The sequence below is a fragment of the Peromyscus leucopus genome, chromosome 14 (genome assembly GCF_004664715.2).
Source record: "Peromyscus leucopus breed LL Stock chromosome 14, UCI_PerLeu_2.1, whole genome shotgun sequence".
In the NCBI taxonomy this organism is placed as follows: Eukaryota; Metazoa; Chordata; class Mammalia; order Rodentia; family Cricetidae; genus Peromyscus; species Peromyscus leucopus.
In genome coordinates, this window is record NC_051075.1 from 40078016 (window position 1) to 40093057 (window position 15042).

At 43.5% G+C, this 15042-nt stretch overlaps 1 protein-coding gene across 6 annotated transcripts in view; it reads left to right on the forward strand.

Moving 5' to 3' along the window:
• The first annotated feature begins 11826 nt into the window (after window positions 1–11826).
• Lrrc9 (leucine rich repeat containing 9) overlaps window positions 11827–15042 on the forward strand; it is a 76940-nt gene continuing 73724 nt past the window's right edge. For 5 of the 6 annotated variants that reach the window (XM_037210611.1, XM_037210615.1, XM_037210613.1 and 2 more), the window contains exon 1: window positions 11827–12013. The gene's annotated coding sequence lies outside the window, so the exon portion shown is untranslated. The remainder of the gene's footprint in view (window positions 12014–15042) is intronic. The other variant, XM_037210614.1, reaches the window with a different exon arrangement.

Consider the following 15042-nt stretch of genomic DNA (forward strand, 5'->3'; position numbering starts at 1 on the left):
AATAGGGATTTGTTCTCTGTGCCCCACAGGATGTGAAAGCCATCAATCAAACCACTTATCCCCTTACCTTTCCTGTAAAGTTATGCGCCTTCCCAGATTAAACCCCAAGGGTAGTCGTTATTGAACATCTTGTGGATATGTCTTCAACACCTCTGCTCCCCTTTCACCTTTCTGTGTTGGTTATGGCAATTCACAACCTTGGTCCATCCAGCTCCTGCAGTCTGCCATGTTAACACACACAGCTAAACACTGACATAGAAAACTCAACACCATGCCAACTGATGTCGCCTTACATTTCAGACCACTAACTGTACAAGAAGAAAATGCTGCTGGGTAATCGCACTCTGTTAGTGGAGTCCATCCACTTGTCCTCTCTTCTGGACCATTAAATCATCTTTCCTCCCATCAGCCTCCACACCCTTCTTCTTGGATGACATTGAACTCCTGACTTTCCTTGAAAAAATGAATCCATGAGAAAGGGACATCTAAACCCTCTCCCGCCACACCACATAACTGCCTTTTGTGTCTATCTACCCACCTTCTCCCCTGCCCAAGCCAAAGCTAACCCTGTGGCCTGTCCTCATCTCCTCTCGGTTCTTCAGAACCTTGCTTTCTCACCTCATTAGCATGAAGCACACGTTATTCTCTTACCTTAAAAAGAACTCGTATTGACTCTATTTCTCTTTACGTTCTCCACCATTTCTCTTCATTCATAACAAAAATCCTTTTTAAGAGTTGTCTGTAAGCATCAGTTTCTAGTTCCTCCCCTTCCATTCATCTTTAATACACTCTATCTTTAATGTTATCAGATCATTAGGGAGTAGTTTTGGTTACAGCTGTGGAAAGCTAAGCCCCCTCCTTCCTCCCTTTCTTCCCCTTTCTGGTTGAGGGTGATTTTTTGCTGGTTTCCTCTCACGTCTCTGACCTCTAAATATTCAAATGTCCTGGAGCCCAGTTCTGTCTTCTCATGCTTTAAGTTTCAGACTGTAATTAGCTCTCAACATGTCACCACTTGATCTTCTCCCCTCTGTGTTATGGTTTAGATAAGAGGTGTCCCCTGTGGCTCACGGGTTCGGTGATTGGCCTCTAGCTGGTGGCATTATTTTGGAAGGTGGTCCTAGATGGAGGCTGTAGGTCACTGGACATTAGCCTTTGAAGGTTATACCTGGTCCCCAGCCACCACCATCCTTTCCTCATACCAGAAAGAGGTGGCCATGTCAGAGAGAATGAAGGGCCTAGAGGAACCATTCAGCCCCTAGGGCAGTTTTGACTACTACCATGCTGTTCTCCCTAGCTAAAGCAATTGCTGACTAAGAAGAAGCGTAGCACCTGCGCTCTACACATCCCTAAAGATGTGATCTCTGGCTGTGGGTGCTCTTCTACTTGCTGGTCACAACTGTGATACAGTGGGAGCCATTTAATTGGCAGACACTGGAAATTAGATAAAAATCACTCTAGACTAATGTAGAAGAAAGTTCTAATTCTCTTTGCCTATTTCGGTAAAGAACAGGACACATATTAAAGCACATAGATTATATACAAATTCCTAATGAAAACACTGCATTTGTGGAAAGAGAAACTAGGAGACACTACTGGAGCCCCAATCAGACTCCAACAGTGGTCTGTTTTGTTGCCATGGATGCTGGCCTTCTAGAACTTCACCGCCTCATTCAATCTTAAATCCCATCCAAAGGTCTGGTGTGGTTAACCTTGTGATTCCTGGACTCATTCACTCTTAAATCCCATCCAAAGGTCTAGTGTGGTAAACCTTGTGATTCCTGGACTTACCTCTGGCCTCAGCTGTATCGCTCCAAGTCTCTTCCACACAAGATCTTAGGTTGGTAGAAACCCAGATGGGCCTTTTGTTAGTTACTTATCAGCACACTTGACAAAAGCAACTAGAAAAGAAGCCGTTTAACCAAGCAGTGGTGGTGCACGCCTTTAATCCCAGCACTCAGGAGGCAGAGGCAGGCAGATGTCTGGTTTTAAGGCCAGTCTGGTCTACAGAGTGAGATCCAGGACAGTCAGGGCTGTTACACAGAGAAACCCTGTCTTGGAAAGAAAAGGAAAGAAATGAAAAGAAAAGGACTGTTTATTAGGGTAAGCAGTCTGGTCAAATTACATTAACAGTCAAACAGAAATCTTTCTCCATCTAATTTAGTCTGGGACCCCTCAGTCTAAGAAACGGTATTTCCCATATTCAGTGTGGGGTTTCCCTTCTCAGTTAAACGTTTTTGGGCACCAGTTCATAGACATGTCCAGAAGTACGTTTCCTTAGTGATTCAAAACCTAGTTGGCAGTAGTTACCTCCTCCTGTTTACTTTGGACAGGGCCGTGGCCCATGGAAGGCAGTGTGAACACCACGCAAGGGCACGGGCAGAGAGATCCCAGCTTGAGTTGCTTTCCATGCACCACGATCTTTTCCAGAAGGAAGGGCCTCCTTTTTCTTGGTTCAAAGGTGCTAGCCCTAAGTTATGTCTTCCCAGAAGAATAGCCTTTTCTGTTCCCAAAAAGGAGCTCTACGTACGGATTACTGCGGACAAAGTATGTCCCCTTCCTAAGAGTCCCTGCAATATGTCTCTAGGGTTGCTGTAACAAACTATTACTAACAGCCGAAATTTCTTTTCTCCCACTTCTGGAATCCTTAAGTCCCCAATCAAAGCGATAACAGTGTCATGCTCCCTCTAGTGGCTCTCGGTGACTTTATTCACTTTTTCCTGCCTTTTAGAGGCAGACAGACATCTGGTCACCCTTGGCATGTGACTGCCCCCTCCAATTCCTGGTTTGTCTTTTCATGACCTTTCTTCCTTCAGTCATGTCTGACTGCACAAGGCCTTCTTCTAGATGCCAATCAATCATTGGATTTAGGTAGGGCCCACCCTAATGTGTATTACCTTGTTTCCAACTAGTTCATGTTTAATCTTCTTACTTCTATGGTGGGGCATGCCTGGGACTTGGGAAGCAGAGAAGGGAGGATCGCCACAAGTCCAAGGCCAGATTGGTCTACATAGTGAGTCTTAGACCAGCCAGGCTTACGTATAAGGTTATACTCTGAGTTCCATTCTGAGCTTGGGGGGAGACACTATTGAACCCAATACAGAAAACAATGGCCCTTAGGAAACCATTCACCGCCCCCACGTTTTTCCCCTGCTAGGATCATTCCACTGGGTCTTTCGAAATTTCCTCAACCAGTGTTTTAGTCAGGATTTTCGGAACAGGAGCAGAACTGACAGAATATCCCAATTATTAGATTTGCTTACACAGTGTGGTCTGGGTAATCCAGTGATGGTTGTCCTGTACTGAAGAGTTTTTCAGTCCACAAGGCTGGTTGGCTCAGCAGCACCAATTGTGTTAAAGGAGTAAATCAGTGGCTCTCAGTCTTCCTAACGCTCTGACCCTCTACATGTTCCTCGTGTTGGGGGGACCCCCAACCATAAAATCATTCCATTGCTGCTTCATAACTGTAATTTTACTGCTCTTACTAATCATGATGTAAATAGCTGATATGCAGGATATCTGATATATGACCCCCAAAGGAGTTGTGACCCCATAGGTTGAGAACCACCAGAGGAGAGAACCCTGGAGAGCTTCTGGTCTTCAATCCTTGTTGGAAACCCAAAGACATAGCTTCTAATATTGGTGGAGGGATGCCACAGTAAAGGGATAAACTTGCCACAAGAGAGTGGATGAACCAAGCAGGATCTCCAAGACTTGCGGCAGCCGTGGGAGACCCCAGGGAGTGTCAAGTGAGGACAGTGTACCAGAAACCAGAGGCCTTCAACCTGACCAATGACTCACTGCAATGAGCATTTGCTAGAGTAAAGCTGATTGGACAAAAGGGTATATATGCCATGTGACACACCGCCCCCAATGCCATCAGGAGGAATGAAGAGGTACTGGAGAGGCAGGAAAGATGGAGAAGCAAAGAGGTTTTGTTGTTGTTGTTGTTGTTGTTTGCTTGCTTTGTTTTGTTTTGTTTTGATTTTTTTTAAAAATTTTCTTTTGGGGGCTGCTACAGGGGTGAAGGGAGGATACGGTGGGGACTGGGAGGTGAGTGGGTGAGTGGAATTGAGATGCATGATGTGAAATTCACAAAGAATCAATAATGAAATTAAACTAAAAAATATTTTTTAAAAAAGTGAGGACAAGCAGGCAAAAGTCATCTTTAGCATGGCCTTCCTCCTTTGAATAATCAGGTCGAGAAAAATCCCACCCACCAGGGTGTCCAGCAAGTTGTGTGTTAGTTCATTCCAGGTCCAATCAAGCTGTCAACCAAAATTAACCAGGCATCCAGCATGGCAAACATGGGCTCTTTACCAATCTCTGTCGATCAGATTTGACACCCATTCACCCTGAATCTGGAAGCCGGTGAGAGTCGGTTGCAAAGAACAAACGTTTGGAATCGAAGCAGCTTCTCTCAACAGAATAGCAGCTCCAAGTGGGAAAGGAATGTTGTTTGCTCACTGTTCTCACTCAAAAGCAGTAAATGGCAAGTGTTTCTTCAACAGATGGATCAAGAACTCTGGGAATGTCTCTGAATTCAGGTCTTGGAAATCTGTAGTCACAGTCTTGGTTAAAACTCATAAAATAACCATTGCTCCACATTCTGTGCTGCTGAGACCTGATCTAAGATGTTGCCAAAGCTGCTGCAAATATCTGAATGGTAAATATTAGGCTTTGCAGGTAATATGGTTTCTGTTGCATAACTAGTCAACCATGATATTGTAATGAGCAAACAAATGGCTGTGGCTGTGTTCCAATGAAAACTCACTTTACAAAAACATGGAGCCAGCTGGACTTAGACCACAGGCCAAAGTTTGTCTACTCTTTCTCTAAACAAACAGTGTTCTGTACAATGCCCTTTGTAATATCCTTTCTTTGCTACCATCCTTTCCTGTCCTCAGCCACCAGAACCTCAGGAAGAACGCCACCTTTTCTTGTCAAGGTGTACAAAAGCTGCACCTGAATGTGGCATACTATTTGGTGTTTGCTGAATGGGTGGATTAGCTCACAATATCTGCAGAGCATGCAACTCTAAAAGTGTGTAGAGCCTGAACAAAAGCAATGGCCAATGGTATGTGAAGAGAGAGTCACCCCTGGGACCACACAATGAAGGTTGATAAAGCCACCCACATGCAACTCCATCCTGAAAGAAATACAAGTGTGCAGTATAACCAGTGAGAGCCCCAGGAAAGCTATACTCAAAAAACTACAGAACCAGTTAATTGGATGTACATGTTGAAATATAGACATATATTAAAATAGCACAAGATTTAAAAATCAAAACAAAATTTGTATCGAAATACTGTATATGTAAATAAAAATACAGACAAAGCATTTAAAAATAAAGTTATGAGGTTTATAAAATGTATTTGATTGTATTATATCAACCAAAAAATCTTCTAACTCAGTGGGTAAAGATACCTGCTGCCAAACCCAGTGACCTGAGTTCAATCCCCAGGATTCAGATGATAGAAGAAGAGTGTTCATCCTTGAAAGTTGTCCTCTGACCTCTGCATGCATGCCATTGCACATGTGTGCCCATGTACACACATGCACATGATAAATACATGTCTTTTAAACACATTTTAGAATTACAACCTACAAAGTGAGAGAAAACTCTTGCCGGCTATTCTTCCAACAGAGGAATAGTATCCATAATATTAAAAATAAACTTAAATTTTTTCAGGCAGTGGTGGTGCATTCCTTTAATCCTCAAGTTCAGGAGACAGAGGCAGGTGGGTCTCTGCAAGTTTGAAGTCAGTCTGGTCTACAGAGCCAGTTCCAGGACAGCCAGGGCTACACAAAGAAACCCTGTCTTGCCGGGCGGTGGTGGCGCACGCCTTTAATCCCAGCACTCGGGAGGCAGAGGCAGGCGGATCTCTGTGAGTTCGAGACCAGCCTGGGCTACCAAGTGAGTTCCAGGAAAGGCGCAAAGCTACACAGAGAAACCCTGTCTCGAAAAACCAAAAAAAAAAAAAAAAAAAAGAAACCCTGTCTTGAAAAACAAAACAAAGAAGAACTTAATTTTAACATCAAAAGAAAAAGTAATCCAATCAATACATATACAAATGAACTAAAGACACTTCTCAAAAAAATACAGACAGCTGGTAGGTATTTGACAAAAATCTTAGACATTTTTAACCAATAGACAAATGTAAATCAAAACTAGATTGAGACTTTTATCTTGCTCTAGTTAGAAGTGTTATCATCAAGAATACAAAATAAATAAGTAAAAGCTGGAGAAGATTCCTTCTATTTTTAGTAGAATGTAAATTGGTGCAGCTTCCATGGAAATCAATATGAAGATTCCTCAAAGGACTAGAAAAGATCTCCCATATGACCCAGCTATACCAGTCCTGGTTATCAAAAGCAGCATGCAATAAAGAGATCTGCTTAACCATGCTTGTTAAGACACTCTTCACAATAGTCAATTTACAGAATAAGTCTAGGTATTCATCAGTAAGTCAACAGATAAAGAAAAATATACATCACACACACACACACACACACACACACACACACACACACACACTGGAATATACTATTCACCTTTAAGCACAAAAATCATACCATTGATAGGAAATGGATGGAACTTCATGTCATTATGGTAAGTGAAATAAACTAGACTCTCAGAAAAGCAAGCATTGCATGTTTCCTCTCATATGGAATCTGGAGAAGGGAGAGGGGGAAAGGAAGAACATGAAAATATGCAGAGGGCTATTGAGGAAGAAAGGGTACCAGTGGATGAATACTATCAAAATATGTAACATGCGTGTATGAAAATATCACAAAGAAACCCATTGTTCTGTGTAATTAGCATGCATTAACATTAATAAGAAACCTTGATTTGGCCTGGGAGAGGGTAGGATATAGACAAAAGCTGAAGAAGAAACAAAAATGGAGGTCTTCGTTATGCCCAGCTGGTAATGTGCTCAGATCTAAGAACATGATCAAGGTTTTCAGCCTAAGTTCTTAGTACAGAAAAGGTGGAGACAGGGTTCTCCTTCACAAAGGACCAGTTATCTTTCCAGTGGATTAAGCCACCTGCTCTGGCTTGAATTCACTGTCTTTGGGCTGCTGCCTAGAGGTAAATAACATAACCAGAATGAAAAATTAAGAGGGGAAGTTACCTGAGACAGAGGAAGTTCCTTTTTCTGTCCATTAATTATGCATCAATAAATCATAGCCAACGGCGAACTCTTTTAGGTAGAAAACTTAGAAATAGAATTATGTTGACCTAATTAAAAGTTTGTCTAGAACAGCGTCTAACTTTTAATTATATCTTAATATATTCATTTCATAGAATTTGAATGTTCATTGCTAGATGTTAATAAGAAGGCCTCTGATGCTGACTTTGTAAGTACCACATAATTACTCCTTGTACTGCCTGAGTAAATCTTCATTTGTGGGTTTTTATGACATGCAAAATTCAAGCACAAGACAGTGAACTTTTACAGATACTCTAATGAAACCATTAGCTGGGAAGCAGTCATTTGTATAAAGATCAAGTGTCTACAAGAAAATAAAATTCCAATTAGCACTTGAAGTCTCCAGACTTTCCATTCTTTGGACTTATATTGAATGGGATAATGAAGCAGAACTGTAATTAGACATCATTGCCATTCTCTTTTCTTAATGATAGGTTTCCTAGATAAATAAATTTAATAGCCAATCCAAAAGAGTTTAATTAATGAATGATTATGCCATTCAAGCTTTTCTTTTCTTTTGAATTTTTTCTTTTATTGAAAATAGATTTTTTTCCTCACATAATATATACTGATTATAGTTCCCCTCCCCCTACTCCTCCCAGTTCCTCCCCACCTCCCCTCCCCTCTGCATCTAACCCCTTTCTGTCTCTAATTAAAAAACAGGCTTCTAAGGAATAATGATAAAACAAAAACACAATCAAAATAGGACAAAACAAACAGAAGGAAAAGAGCCCAAGAAAAGGCTCAGGAAACATACAGACACAGAAACCCACTCGCTCACACACTCAGAAATCTCATAAAAACCATAATGTATACAAAAAGGACCTGTAGGGTAAAACAAAATAAATAATAATAAAAAGTAAGATGGGGAGGAGCCCTGACAACATTATGAGACAAGGAACCTCCAAAGATGCCATGGAGTTCATTTTCTGTTGGCCATTAAGTGCTGGGCATGCAGTCTGCCCTTAAGGGGAGTTTGTTTCCTAGTGAGACTCCCCCGGAGAAAACTAAATTTTCATTTGCAAGTGGTTATCTATTGGAGACAGCTTCTGGGTTGGGGATGGGGGCAGGGGTGTGTGTCCACTTTTTCTTTCAGCTCCATTAGTGATTTCGCTCCCATGGTTGTTAGGGTGTTTTCGTTTTGTTTTGTTTTTCACAGACACATTTTAAAAAAGTATAATAAAGCAATCTCAAAGTGAGAAGAGATTAATAAAAACCAGCCCTGCGGCTTGGAACTGTAAGCATCTTTTGCTTTAAACGACATCTGGAGTATTGAAACAAGCAAGCAATCTTTTAAAAGCTGCTTTGGACAGAGCCTTGAATTTGACAAATCACCAAAGGTTTCTGACTCTGAACTTGTAGAAGATGCTGGCACAGCTCCTGCTGGCTGAGTCCTTGAGCTTTCCCTAGAGAAAAAGAATTCTCTTCCCATGGTGTGTGTGTGTGTGTGTGTGTGTGTGTGTGTGTGTGTGTGTGTGTGTGTGCAGATGACTCAGCAGGAAAGATGCATGTTAAAAACTCTGATAGGTAGTGTCTGCCTGTAATCCCAGCACTGGGGAGACAGAAACAGGCAGATCTCTGGAACTCATTGGCCAGCCAGTCTACCATAATTCCAGGAGCATCAGGTTCCAGTGAGAGACCCTGTCTCAGAAAACAAGAGAGATGGCTCCTGAAGAGCGACGCAGGATTTGCCTCCTCAGATGTGCACTCACACACAAATCGTTTTTTATATAATATGCAGGGTATGCTAGCACCGTCTCCTGTAGGGAAATCACAGCAGATTTCTATACTTCAAAGCAAAACAAAGTATTCTGATCATCTCTGTATTTTCACCCCCAAACACTACATTCTTCCCATTCTAGTTGGCTTTCTATTACTCTGATAAGCATCACCGACAAAAAGCAATTTAGATGGGAAAGAGTTTATTTCATCTACAGCTTGCTGTGGATATCACTCTGTATAAATAAACACTGATTGACCAGTGTTTATTGGCGGGACTAACAGAGGAGAAAAGAGAAAACAGAAAGGGAGGGGAGAGACTGCCAGCTGCCACCATGACAAGCAAGATGTAAGGTACCGGTAAGCCATGAGCCACGTGGCAACTTATATATTAATAGAAATGGGTTAATTTAAGATATAAGAACAGTTAGCAAGAAGCCTGCCACAGCCATACAGTTTATAAGTAATATAAGCATCTGAGTGATTATTTTATATGTAGGTTGTGAGACTGCAGGGGCTTGGTGGGACCTAGAGAGAAGCTCTCCAGCTACAACAGCTCCCAGAGCACACTCACTCCGTCACTGAAGGGGAGTCAAAGAAGGAACCTGGAGGCAGGAGCTGAAGCAGAAGCTTGGAGAAAGGCTGCTTACTGGCTCCCTCCCCATGGCCTGCTCCATGCTTTCTTATACAACCCAGGACCACCTGCCCAAGGGTGGAACGCCCACAGCGGGCTGGCTTCAATCTGCCATGTCAATCACTAATAAGAAGATACCCTACAGATTTGCCTTCAGGCCAATCTGACGCAGGCGTTTTCTCAATTAAGGTTCCCTCTTATCAGATGACTTTAGCTTGTGTCAAGTTGAGAAAAAAGAAAGAAAGAAAAGAAAGGAGGGAAGGAAGGAAGGAAAAACTAACTAGCATACCCCAAGGTGAAAATTTTGATGCATCAGTAGATAATTTTGTCTAACTGATCCATGATGTAATCTCCTTAAAAGTTATAAAAACAAAACTACCACCTTCTAACTAGTCTTTATAAGCCTAAAAAGAAAACTTCTCCAAGAGTAGGTTATCTTGTTCAACTAGATTTTCAGAGAGGAATATCGCGTACTAGTAAACCATGAATCAGACTTTTTTTTTTTTTTTTAACCCTGGCATTAGTTTTACCCTTAAGCCACAGATATTTTATGTGGCTTACTCTTAATCTGATGCTGACAAGAGGAAACAATGCTCAGTGAAAGGAAAAGACGGAGGGAGAATTAATTTACCTTTTCTGTGAGTTTGTTTACAGACAGCAAAGCCAGAGAATGTGTTGCACCCTTGAGTCGTTAAATAAAATTATTTATAATCTGAAATTTCGCTTGAGAAAGCAATCTAAAACTAGCCGGAGAAAAATGGCCATCTGGTGATGGAGAAGGGCATCACAGACGCTATTTTGCAAGAAGACCCAAAGATCATAAATATTAACAAAACCCCACTGAATAGTTAAAAACTAGCGCAGTGCCATCAGAAACAAATTTTTACCATTTTTTTTGTCAATTTGATACAAATTTAGCATGAAGGGATCTAAATTGAGGAACTGCCCAGTCAAATTGTCCTGAGGTCATGTCTGTGGGACATTTTCTTGATCGGTGATTGACAGCCCACTGCGGACAGTACCACCCTGAGCGGGTGGTTCTGGGCTGTGTAAGAAGCAAGGCGAACTCGCAATGGGCTATAAGACAGTTTGCAGCATTTCTCCGCAGTCCCCTGCCTCTGCTTCTGCTTGAGTCCCCTCCCTGACTTGCAGCTCCAAAGACTGTGACCTGGCCATATAAGTCAAACAAACCCTCTCCTCAAGTTATGGTCGGTCATAGTGTTTATCACTTGCAATAGACAGCAAACAACGGCATTCTCTGTCCCAAATAACCCAATGCAAGCTCCCAAGCCATTATTGATTGCCCTGGTAGCCGCATTTTCAACGTTAAAAAAAAAAAGTTTTTATTTAACCCAATGAACCGCAAATATGTCAACATGTGGCTAATGTAAAAGTCATTAATGAAATCGTTACCATTGCTTCTTTGCATAGTAAGCATTTAAAGTACAAAGTGTACTTTATGGCACACCGGTTTGAATTACCCCATTTCGAGGGCACATACACGGTGTGGTTAGTGGCTAACTCCCGCAGACAGCGCGAATCTCAAGAACAGAGAGGGCTGGCTGAGGGTGATTTGGGTTGTTTTCTAAGTTCATTGTTTTCTCAGCCAGTCTCTTACTTTCTCCCTAAATTCCACTCTATTTTGTAAATAATTATTGCCTCCTGAGCATTCTGTCAAACGTAAAAGACACTCAAAAGCCTGCCTGAGAACTCCTAGAAGACCTAAGGGGATCTATCTCTTGGAGAAAGTGCATCCAGACTTCCCTCTTGTCTGCAGGGCTCTTGGAGTTGCTCTCGGATCTTACAAGACTCCGAAAGCTGCAGGGGGGCACCAGCTGGGGCTGAGAGCATCCGCTGAGGAATGGGGCAGATCTGGGGAACCGTCTGGTGACATCACTGCTCTGTGCCATGGTGGGGATCAAGACCGGTTAATACTGCTGTCTTCACTGCTATCTTCGAGACTCCCAGCGTCGAAAACTTTCACCGTGAAAATGTCTGGACCGGGTTCCCACCGGCTTGCCCACAAACTGTCACTCAGTCCTCGGAAGCAAACAAGGTGTAAGATACACCCAAGACTGAGAGAACTATAGACAACGACCGGCTCCCACCGTTTCCCCAGGAGCACTAGCGAGGGGTGGGGGTAGAGTCTTGGGGGGGCGGGGGCGGGAGCGGGTGTCTTCCCTGCCTATGTTGATTGGTTGGAGGTTACCACCACGTGATGCAGACAAGACTGGACGGCTGATTTCCCCGCCCTCTTCATCCCCTTCGTGACCCAGAGGTCAGGGGAGGCGGAGTGCGGGTTTCCTAGGCAACCGCAGTGGGCGGTCAGTACACAGCAGGCCCGGGGCTGGAAAGCGTGTGGTATCAGCTGCACACAGGGATTGGGAGGTCGGAGTGCACTCTGACCTGTCTCGGACAGCCCCGGAATCCATTCTCTCTCTGGAATAAGGTGGGTATCCGTTCGCCCATGGCCTCCAGGCGTCTCTGCCTTATAGGAAAGACCAGGGTGTTCGCTTTACTCAACACGTGGAGGAATCTACAGCAGCACAAAGGTCAAGGGACCTACGTAATGGTGCAATGGGGGATTATAATGATATTATGATAATAGTTGTAATAATAAAGGAATAATAATAATTTAGAGGAAGGCCCCCAAGAAGTGAAGAAGGAAAGGTATGCCACAGTCTCGGGTGGGTATTGGACTGGAAGACTCGGGTGCTCACTGGTCAACCAGATACAGAGCATCTAGAGAGAGAAGGGCATTTACATGGGCCGTCAGAGAGAACTGTCGGATCCTGACCCCTTTATACTCAGTTGAGAAAACAGTTGGACCACATAGGGCTTCTGCTCTGTAGAAAAGTGTAGTTTCCTAGAATGGATGCTTACTCAGCTCTTCTGGCAGACAGAAACAGTGCTTTACAGGCCAGGTAGAACTGTGTTCTGAATTGTCATGCAGAACAGTGTTCAACATTATATTGAATAGGATCTGTGGTGTGACAGTTAATTGGAACCATTTTGTAAATTACATTGAATACCCACCAGGGGTCAGACATAGCTCCTGTCCTCGATAGTGAGCATGTTGGGAGAAAAGACCTGCAAGTATCCCAATACAATGTGAGAGACAGTGCTATCCACGGGGCATGTGCTAGACTTACCCAGTCACATGAAAGAGACCCTTCATAGTAAGACCAAAGAAAACTCAAGTCTTCGGAGAAGACTCAGCGTAATCTTAAAGATGTATGGAGTAAGTCAAGGAGATAAGACATTTCAAGGAGAGAAAGAGGCATCTTCAGAAGTACAGCTATGTCAGCCATCACAGGAGTTGTGGCCAGTCCTGGGATGTTGTAGTGCTATTTTGGTTGGACAGGAGTTTGAGAGATTGGTGTGGTAGCTATAACACCTTCTAAGAGGAGTGGCATAAGCAAATGTCCACTTCAGGAGGCTGGCTGCCCCAGGGGTGTAGGGAGTGGGGAAGGTGGAAGTAAAACAGTAGGAAGGTGTCCAGAGAAGGGGACATGATGACAGAGGATGGAGAGGAAGCATGAAAGCCCTGATAGACTTTAGGGTACACAAGAAAAAGGATTTGATGAGGAGTGAACCTGGGGAGAAACATGGCAGTAGGTCTCATGTTTCCGACTTGGATGAAGAGGGGATGATGGCGTCCTTTATCACGAGAAAGCGTTCATTAAGGAAAACCGCATGAGTTGGGAAATATGAGCTCAGTTTGGGACACAGTGAATTTGTGATGCTTGTGACAGGTCCACATGGAGCTTTCCACATGGGCTTTGGGATTTATTGCACAGGGAAGAAGAAAAGGTGAGTGACTTTTACAAAGAAGGACGCTATTAGTTCAAAGTAACAAGTAGGGGGCTAGGGAGACACTCTCTAAAGAAAATCAAGATGGATGGGACATGATAGATGGCCCCTGCGTTGTCCTCCGGCCTCCACACTTCACGTGCATACACCAGCGTTTATATCTGCATGTGCATACACAGAGAGGGAGGGTGCGAGGGAGGGGACAGAAAGAAACCAGGCAGAAAAGTTAACAGTCGTCAACATCGCTCGGTGTTATCAGCATTGCTCAATGTCACGTCAAGGTCAAGTTGAGAGCTAACACATATCCTCTGCCTTTGACAATTTGAAGGCTGTTGTTGGTCTTGTTTAACAGTAAGTAGAAGCTGTGGTGGCTTGAAGTGTTTTCTTTCACGTGACAGTGGGCTGAGGACTGAATGGAGGCAGTGAATTGTTGCTACTGATTGTCTGCAAAGCCCCCTGTCAAAGTATCAAAAGTAGCTCTTCATTTAAAAAAAAAAAAAGCAAAATAGAAAGGACTTTTCTAAATAGGAAGACCTGGTACTCATACACAGAGGAAAGGAAACCTTATGGAAAGGAGATCTTTTTTTTGTTTTGTTTTTTGTTTATTTTGTTTGTTTGTTTTGAGACAGGGTTTCTTTGTGTAGCTTTGGTGCCTTTCCTGGAACCCACTCTGTAGCCCAGGCTGGCCTTGAACTCACAGAGATCCACCTGGCTCTGCCTCCCGAGTGCTGGGATTAAAGGTGTGCGCCACCACCGCCCGGCCAGAAAGGAGATCTTATGGAAAGAAAGATGAAAGACTCACAGAACAATGCTCTAACAGAGGTAGAAAAGGGTGGATCAGTGCACAGAAAAAAGAGATTCATTTCAGACAAAATGAATTTATTTATTTATTTATTTGTTATTGTATGTGATACATGTGCCCGTGTATTGGGAGTGTGCATACCCATACAAGAGTGTTCCTCCATTGCTCTCCTCCTTATTTTTTTAGGTAAACCAGGAGCTTACCAATTCAGCCAAATTGTCTGACCTGGCAAGCCTTCCCCACTCCCAACCCCCGGCCCCACAACTTCTTGGGTCCTTTCTGTCTCCACTCCCAGGCTGGGATGTCCAGCTTTCACATGGGGGCTGGGAATCCAAACCCAGGTCCTCAGGCTTTCCACAGCAAACACAAGCGCTTTACCCACTGAGCCACCCTCCCCAGCCCCAAAGTGTGTGTGTCCACTGAGCCACCCTCCCCAGCCCCAAAGTGAGTGTGTCCACTGAGCCACCCTCCCCAGCCCCAAAGTGAGTGTGTCCACTGAGCCAAAAGTCCTAAGGGGAAGCAAGAAAGTATCTTTACGGAGAAAAGAAATTTAAAGGGAGCACATCCTAAGACAGCCCTGTTTTCTTTGACGATGAGGACAAGGACAAGTTCATCTGACGAGAGATGGGGGAGGAGATATGAAGGGGGGGTGGAAGGGGCAGGGAAGAATGAAGGGAGAGAAGGAAAAAGCTTGAAGGGGGTGGTGAACGTTAGAATACTGTCATGTGTCCTAGGATTTTGTCTTTAATCCTCCCCATTGGAAAGGAAGCTAATGAGAAACAGAAACGGTCCCCTCTGTAACTGGGGCATAGCGCCTCATGGCTCAAACATAGTTGGAGTTTTCAGTGAATTTTGTCTTGTCA